This window comes from Furipterus horrens, unplaced genomic scaffold, assembly GCF_987537825.1.
Source record: "Furipterus horrens unplaced genomic scaffold, mFurHor1.1.pri manual_scaffold_6, whole genome shotgun sequence".
In the NCBI taxonomy this organism is placed as follows: domain Eukaryota; kingdom Metazoa; phylum Chordata; class Mammalia; order Chiroptera; family Furipteridae; genus Furipterus; species Furipterus horrens.
In genome coordinates, this window is record NW_028327176.1 from 166492029 (window position 1) to 166501196 (window position 9168).

Consider the following 9168-nt stretch of genomic DNA (forward strand, 5'->3'; position numbering starts at 1 on the left):
GTAGAGAAGCAGTTTTCCTCTGGGATTTAGATGTCTCTTCTGCAGCTTAAAAAGAAAGAACAGAATATCTCCCATGGTTGCGCCACAGAGTGAGCTACTTAGTCTTGTTATGAAACAGACATATAGATATAAAAAAAACCTAATTGTTTTAGGCCATGTTAAGTCTGATTAAATATCTGCACATGTTTATATTTATGCAATTGATCCTTGAGATTTCCTTTCCCTAGGAAAATAATCATTGTGCCTTACACAACTGATATATCACATGTCATAGAAAAATACAACAGGATGGAGTCTTAGGCATAAGACCTGGGTTCTGGGAATCCAGGTCTGGTTTTAGCAAAGCTCCCATAGTAACTGCTGAGGTCAGTGACTGCCTGTGTCCTTCAAAGATATCTTAGCCTGCTGGCAGGGCCTGTGTCCTTCAAAGATATCTTAGTCGGCTGGGAAGAATTCAATTACTTCACTGTTTTAGTCAGCCTCTCTGTTCTCAGAGCTAACTCCCCCAAAGCCATCTACGAAGAGTCTCTTCAATCCCCTCCCCACTTATCCCCTTTAAAACCTCTGCCTTTCTTTTGTTTGCTGCTGACAACTTCCTGGTCTCAGCCCACTTGTGCAGTTGGCCAAGTAAATCTTTTAGACTCATGACCTGTTCTCCTGTCATTTCTCCTCTCCCTCTCACCAGACCTAACACGGAGTACAGCATAATAAGAAGCAGGTCACCCACATACACGGCTCAGGAAAGGGCAGTACCTTGATCTGTATATGGTAGAAGGGATTAACAGCAAATGTATTCCCCTGTTCTGAGCTCCCATGATGAATTTTACCATCTTCGGAAGCTCTCGGCCATGCTGTCTTGGTTAAGGGCCTAATTGCCTTCCTCAGTTTAGATCTAGAGACCCAAGACCAATGGTGATACTGTTAACACCACCACATTTTTTCCTTCTTTCATTATTCTTGTTTATTCTATTAGAGTTGTCCAATCTTTTCCACCACTTTAACAACCAGCCCCATATCAATTCAGGGTTCCTACGGCTGGGTCGAGAGACATGAGATACAATTATGGAATTTAACCAGCAAAGTGTATTAAAGGCAACTGAAATTAAAACTGAAAGCTATTCTCATCTTTCTGTAAGAGCCTATAAGAAGGGGTTGGAATCTTATAAATTAAAAAAGTAAATAAAATATATGAAGTGCCTATAAAAACGTCTATTCTTCGATGAATGATTTTACATTTCTGGCAAATCTATGGGTTGGCTCACTTGTCTTCTCCATTTTACAGGTAAGAAAACAAGGTACAGAAGAAGTACTTGCCTAAGTGACTGAGTGAATAAGGCACACATAGGATGAAAACCAGAGAGCCTCTCTCTTTCTCCTTTTCCTACATCACCATGCTTTATATTTTTACTGCATGGCCTTGGTGTTGGATTGTGAAGGGGCGTTCTGCTAGGGAATCCGACCAGCAGTCTGAATTCACACTTACCAATCAGCGTCTTCTTATAGTGAGATAGTAGCTTCAGTTTCTTTGGTGCTTTAACTTCACATTCTCATAGTGCCCTGCGCTTTATCTCATTATGTCAGAACTACATATTTCCTTGGAGTTGTGGGCTAATGTTTCTATTTTCCTGCTACATACTAGGTATTTTGAAGACAAAGACTGTCATTTTCTCATCTTTGTATCCGCGGGGATTAGTGCTGTGCCATGTTAGGTACTGAATACAATTTTTTGCCGAGTGAGAAACGAAGAGCAGCTCCACTTTAAATTCTTTTCAAATTCTTCATTTTACCAGTAATAAAACTGAGGTAAAGGTGACTTGTCCGAGACCCACATTCACTGTTTGGTAAAGTAGACACAGGACATTGTGTCCATAATCTTCACTCAGTGCTCCCTTCACCACAGATAATTTAAATCTATGAATGTGAATATGAGGAAAGAGGGAATCTGCCTATAGAGTGAAAGATTCCGGATATTTTCTGTTACCTAGCAACACCACGAGAAACACTTTCAGTTTCACCACTCATTAAAACAAAGGATGCCACTGTTAACATCTGACACACACCAGTGCAGTGACAACTTCATTGTCTTAGCACCTGGATGAATCAAGTAGCATTAGCAAGTGTTCCCACAATAGAACCGCTAATGAGACAATTTGTTGAATCAGTATCTCCTTACAAACCAAAATCAGACAAATGAGTTAATACATATGAAGATTTAAGAAAAATAAAATTCTCAGTAGATATAGAAATGAAGCTATACCAGGTATTTCTGACATATTAAGTTAACCTGAAACTAGCAGTATGACTCTTTATCATCTGGAAAACTCAGGACACCATGCTGGTCCACTGGACATGGTCGTGAGCATGCTGACAGGCAGGATGGCTTTATTTGGGGGGACTCTCTCCTCCGTCTCCTAACCCATTGTGTAACAAAATATGACCAGAAATGTTTTCAAAAGAACTATAAAATTTTTTTACTGATTTTTATGGTCTGATAAAAAAGATCAACACATGAAATAGCTTTAAAAAAAATCTGAGATGCTCATTGTATTGGAACATGATAAGGTACATCTCATTACTCTCACTGTCTTTTCTAGCTTGCCTAAATGACCTCTTCCCACATTTCCACGTACAAAACTTGTGATGGTTAATTTTGTGTGTCAACTGGACTGGGCGAAGAAATTCCCAGATAGCTGATAAGACATTATTTCTGGGAGTGTCTATGAGGATGTTTCAGGAAGAGATCTGCATCAGTAGACTGAGTAAAGAACATCCACCCTCACCAATGTGGGTGGGCATCATTTAACTAGAAGAGGGGCCAAATAAAACAAGGGAGAGGACGAATGAATTCTCTCTCTCTATTCTTGAGCTGGTACACCCATTTCTTCTACCCTCGGATATTGAAACTCCTGGTTCTTTGACCTTCGGACTGGGACTGAATTAGACCACTGGCTTTTCTGGCTCTCGAACTCGCAGACAGCAGACTGTGGTATATCTCTACCTCCATCATCATGTGAGTCAATTTCCATAGTAAGTCTCCTCATATTATCCTGTTGGTTCTGTTTCTCTGGAGAACCCTGACTACTATAAAACCCTACTCTAGAAATACTGTCAACTTCTGTCCTCATTTATAGTCAGTACTGAACTAGATCCCTACTTCAGTGACATTGCTCTTAACCTTCTGCCTTTTGTGACTTTGCAGCATCATCACTGAAGACCCCAAACCCAGGATCAAAGCCAATGAATCTCCTTCGGTCCTGTGCCTGAGCAGAGGTGGAAGCCACTTATGAACGAACTCTCAGCTTCCAGATGCCCCTCGAAGTACCTAATAAGTGTGTGCTACTGAAGACGTTCTGACTAGGGAGGGTCTTGTCACACAGGAGAAGCCACATCACGTGCTGCCACACATTCCCTCTTATTTGTCTATATTAATATTTCAGAAGAACATGCACAATCACTCTATGCAGCACAGACTTCAGGTTCCCCTAGGTTTGGGCACTTCAGTGATGTCGCAGACTAACCAGGGGCCAGTGTTGAGAAGCACCAGTTTATCTTTCTGCCTCTGGCTATGCTGCATTCCTCCCCACCCCCCATGCCTCACAAAACACTTCTGCACAACCAGAAAACAAGTAGTCACTTTCCCACTTTCTCTTTCTCTTAACTCTGAGAAAATCACTTGGAGGAGGATTCCAGCAAAGGCCTGCTAGCTGCCCAAGCCAGGGGAGCTCCAGAAAAGAGCATGGAGCTGCGAGATAGAGTCCCAGTCTCCACGTCTTGGCTTGGACTCTAACTGAGATAATAAAACTGTTACCTAACTGGGTATTTATTTTTTATCCCTTCTTTTGTAAGATAAGGAAAATAAAATTTACCCTATAGGACAGATGTACAGATTTAGGATAAAATCAATAACATACATGAGCTGATTTGGGGACTGCAAAAAGCACAGTAAGGTCATTATTAGGATAACAATTGTTTTTTGTTTTTTTTTTAATGTTTTTTATTGATTATATTGTTACAACAGTTCCAATTTTCTCCCCCTTGCTCCCCTCCACCCAGCACCCCTCTCCCCCAGCAATCCCCCCCAAGTCCATACCCCTGGTTCGTAAAAATTAACTATCCCCCCCCTCTCAAATATTAGGACCCTTTGTAATCTTGTAAAGGACAATGGGCGAAGGTCTCAAGCTCCTCTAGCTGCTTCAAGCTGGACATGGTCGTCGTCCTACCTACCCTTGGGTCCAGAAAACCCTAATAAGAGTGGGGGTGTGGAGGGGAGGATAACAATTGTTGCAGAAGAACAAGAAACCCTTTATTTTCCCAAAAGCCAAAATAATTTATGAAACTTCATAGAATGATTATAATCTTTAACAGTTGTAAAGAGTTTTACAAAGCAATTTCATATAAATTATGCCGCTTAATCCTCATATTGGCATTAAAATACGCATGGTTATTTTTTCCTTTTTAAAAAAGTGAGGAAACTGAGTTCTAAAGAGAATTAATTTACTTTAGAAAGCTCAGCTGGTTACAAGTGACATGAACTTTGGTCTTCCAACTCTCATTTTATTTTTATGACTTTTGTTTCAAGAAAAGGCTTGCATAAAAAGTTGTATTAGAAGTGTTACACTTAATACTTTGTTATTTCTGCAAGACAAAAATGCCCTGTGGGCATATAATATTCTGATTCCTTTCATAAAACCAAATTATCCTTGAAAATTATTAAAAGATTTTACTCAGATCCACATATGTGTTATGTGGATTAATATTTCCCACAGAGGTTATTAACTTCTATAAAGAACATGTTCACCATTCTCCTAGTTAAATAGGCTTCCTCATTATAGAAACAAAAACAATACATGGAATTAGATGGCAGCTTTAGTAATTACACCTAAAACCAAATGTAAAGACATAGATGAAATATTGTAAATTATATCTAAATGGAAAAATTTTCAGACAACTTATATGAAATATCAGTAGGCTTTTAGTAATAATAGGTTTTCTTGGTAATTCTAAAATATAGGCTCATTAAGTTTTATGCTTGATGGATAAGAATATAGTACAAATATTAGAATAGAATATTGTGTGTACATTACAAAAATACCTTATAAAGCTGTTTTTAAAATAAGTACAATTTTTCATTAAGTAAGCAAATTTGGTATTTGAATTACTAAGACCAGCGCTGAGGGATCTGTTTGCTCACCACATTAAAAGAGTAATTGTTCATTTATTCACCACCCCCTGCCATGGGTTAGGATAATGAAAGTGACTAATCATTGAAGTTGGCCTGGAACTGAGGGTGTTCTAGGATGCAGGGTTTTCAGAGCTAAAACAGAAAGTTCTGGGCAAACCAACAAGTGGTCATACTAGTCATAACACCACCTCCTCTTCCTGCCTCCTCAGCATAAGTGGCAGTGCCCGTCTGAGGTTAACTCTGCCCTGGGTGGCTCCCCAGCCTCCATCACCTACCTGTTCACCCATTCCCTTCATTAAATTCTTTCTGTTGTAAGGAGTGGTCCCTGTTCTCCAGGTCAGGACAGGTTTGTTTTTGTTTTGTTTTTTTTTAAATCTGAGCACCCCTGTTTTCCTAAGGAGTTTATTTGGGCAGACCAGGGGGCAGGGAGGCTCTGCATCTAAAAGAAGGTGTTGGGCCTCTTGGTGGTGAAGCGTGGCTTGTGCTGGCGACGAAGAACCCGATGGGGCAGCGGGAACTTGATCTTGGAGTCATGGAACTGCTTGACAGCCGGTCGGTAGCACTTGCTGGCTGCAGTCTCCTCCACCTTCATGATCTGGATTGAGTGGGCGCGGGCACGGTGCCGAGCCCCCCATGTCTCGGTAGCACTGGGTGACAGCGCCTGCGGTGGTCAGGTCCCGGTACTCCGGGTACATGTGGGTCCCACTGCGGGAGTCGTAGCGCAGCCAGTTACCGAAGTTCTTCACCCTAAGAGGGGATTTTTCAAACACCTGCCCACAGCAGACAATTTCCCCTGAAGATTTCTTCATCTTCTTAAGTTGAGACACAAAGTACCAGAAGCGGGACTTGGCAACAACATGGTTAGGTGCAAAGATGCGCATGCGTAGAGGGGCGGTGTGCGGCACTTGGGGGTGGGCAGGCAGCGCCCCGCCACCTTGCTCTCGCAGCCTGCCCGACGCCTTCATAGCGCTCTCTTCACGTTCGCCACCACCCACGAAAGGCTCAGGACAGGTTTCTATATTGGTTTTTTCTTTTCCTTGCTCTTCATACCTCAAGGGAAATAGACTGTGAGTCTAATCTGTTAACCAGCTAGTAAGTAGCAAAGAAGGTGATATTTTTATCAAAGGCTATGTTTTTATCGCCACTTTATATTCAACCAGAAGAACGGCACTACAGCTTGGGGAAAGACGGTTTTCCACATCTGCCTGCCCCCGCCTAGACAATTTCACCATCAGGAAGTGTGATTTTATTTTACCTTTGCCTTGAAGGATTAAGTCATGGTAACAACATTTACAAATGAGTTATTTTGAGCTCCAGCAAGTAAAACACAGCTTCCATCTCTGCTCTTCTGAAGGTGGCAGGAAAGAGAGGGAGGTTATGCTGGCTGCCTTGCTAGCTCTGCTGAGAGACCAGGCGCTTCTGTTTCAAAGGGGAGCAGTGATTGCACTTAAGGTAATGGCAGAGGCCCCCAGACACAGGCTGGGAGTTCTGGTTATTGATTATGAGCACAGGTTCCTAGACACCTCTTATCTGACCAATGGATTGGTCCCCACAGTGGAACACATCTATGTAACTCACATTATGTTTGTAGCTATTGCTATAGGAACAAGCAAGAAGGACTTCTTTTTTGAGGACAAATATGCATACTATACTATATTTGAAAGAAGAAAACTCATAAGTAAGAAATATGGTCTTAGGTATTTGGATATAACATCGTCGGCAGCCGTCCGTCTCGAGAGACGATGGTGTAGCTTCTTAAGAGTCTATCTGCACCGCCGAGAATGGTTGTGCAGTCCGACTCGGGAATGACACGGTATCTGTCTCCTCCCGTGTTGAATCGACATCTTGCGATGACGCTGGAGTGTCCTCTCCAGTGAAGCTGAAGCTACAGAGCCTGGGCAGGGTGATATGGAGGGTCTGCTGTTGCCCATGCAGCAGACCCCCCCTCTCTTCGCAGCTGAAGGGTCCAAGGGAAAGACGGAGTCAATACAGCTTGGTTTCAGGTGCGCCGCAGGAGTTGCCGGTGTTGACTACAACGTCAAACCACCTTAGGGACTCCGGCTCCGGATTTTCTGTCGGGGTTTACTCCCTTAGCCTTTCCCCTGAAGAGGTATGCCGCAAGGCAGCAGAGGTTTTTTGGAGTCAGAGTTTTCCTTCTCTGATGTGCCCTGACTGGAAGATCGAACCAGCGACACTTAGCTCGCAGGCCGACGCTCAATCCACTGAGCCAAACCAGCCAGGGCTATTGGATATAACATATCACCTTAAATATATTATAAAATAGTGATGTAGGACACATGTCAATCAGTTCAAATTTGGATTTACTGGTTGTGAATTCCACACACTTCAAGGCAAAAGAATGTGCTAAAGAGGCATGTTCCAGATCAATCTGCTTCTCATTCATATTTAATTTTTTTTTTTGCAAAAACTGAAACATAGAACTGTTCGTCCTAAACTATAAGCCACAGATTGAATCCAACACTTTCTAAAAGCAAGAGGTTTGAGGGTACAAGTTCACAATAACCTGCAGTTAAAAGCATCATGGAACAGCCTGAATTCAGGAGAGTACAGCAAGAAAATTGCTTTATGTTTTTCTCCAATCATTTGCCCCAAAGGCACTATAGGATGGTCTCCTTTCTTGCAGGGGCCATAACTTGCCTGTCATTTTCAGATATAAAAAGTCATCTGGTTCATTCAGTTCAAAACTTCAGTCCAAGTTCATGCTCAGCTCCTCACCTGCGGAGCGAGGTGGGTCTTTCCACTATTAGCTTCTCTGGGCCTGGGGTGTAGGAAGAGAACAGTATAATTTGGTCTTCATTGGGTTGTCAACAGCTCCCATTGTATAGTTCAGTGACCTGAGGGATTGCATCGTCCTGCCCTGGCAGCTCACACCTGCGGCACTTGCCACAACAGTCTCTTCACCTGGTGACCTTACATAGGCTATCAGCAGAATGGCTCAAGCCGGACTGCCTGTGGTGTGCACTTGGCCATCCTTTCATGACTTTCCCCTGCTCTGCCACCATTCCTGATTCTTTTCTCCTGGTCCCCAAAGCGCAGAGGACAGATTTACACAAGGCCAAATGCTGGTTCTGTACCCTGTGCCCTGTGCCCAATTCTGAGCCTTTGTATTTTACAGCCCACTTTCTTTTGGCTTGGGGGGTGATGGGAAGTTTCCTTTCATTTCTCTGGGGAAAGGACACTGCAGTCCTCTCCCCAGGCTGGCACCTCTCCAGTTGATGACTCTTCAAATATTCCTTGACTTCTGTTTAAATAAAGAGCTTGGCTGATGTAGCAGACCTGGTTTTGCTCTGCTCCTGAGTACTTACTCTTTCCACATTTAGGGCTTTAAATGCAATTCGAACATAAGAACATAACCATTCAACATTCTGTTAGCTAAATCATGAGCCTCTGTGATAGGCTTTTCCTCTTTCCGTTAATATGGTAGAGCTGAATCAATTAAAAGTATCATGAAAGACTATTTTCCTCATACCGATGCAAATAAACTTGGAAACCTTAATGCAATGAATAATCTTCCAGAAATACATTTACCAAAACTAACTTCATAAGAAACAAAAATCTTTTTAAAAGATTTTTATGAAAGATATAGAGGAAGTTATGAAATTGTTGTTCCCACATATACACCAAGCTCAGGTTTATATAATTTATCATTTTCTTTTTCCTCCCAAGGAAGTAGCTTTGAATTTGTTTAATGGTCCTGTTCTTATTTTATTTTTTTATTTGTTTTCAACTCATATTTTCTCTTTTTACTTTTAATAATTTATTTCTTCTGGTGTACTTATCTTACTTTGCTTTTTTGGTTTTTGTTGTTAATAATTTTAATCAGGTGCTCGATTTTCTTTCTTTCTATTGCTTCACTATACATGACAATGAGTTTTTCCCTAATCAGTTATTTAAACATATTTCTTAGGTTTGATAGTGTTTGCATTTTATATTTGCTAGGTTCTCTGTAATTTTTTACTTTTTAA

The 9168-nt window shown here is 41.6% G+C and overlaps 1 pseudogene; it reads right to left on the minus strand.

Moving 5' to 3' along the window:
* Positions 1-5556: 5556 nt before the first annotated feature.
* Positions 5557-6147, minus strand: LOC150007761 (large ribosomal subunit protein eL20 pseudogene; annotated as a pseudogene).
* Positions 6148-9168: the final 3021 nt, after the last annotated feature.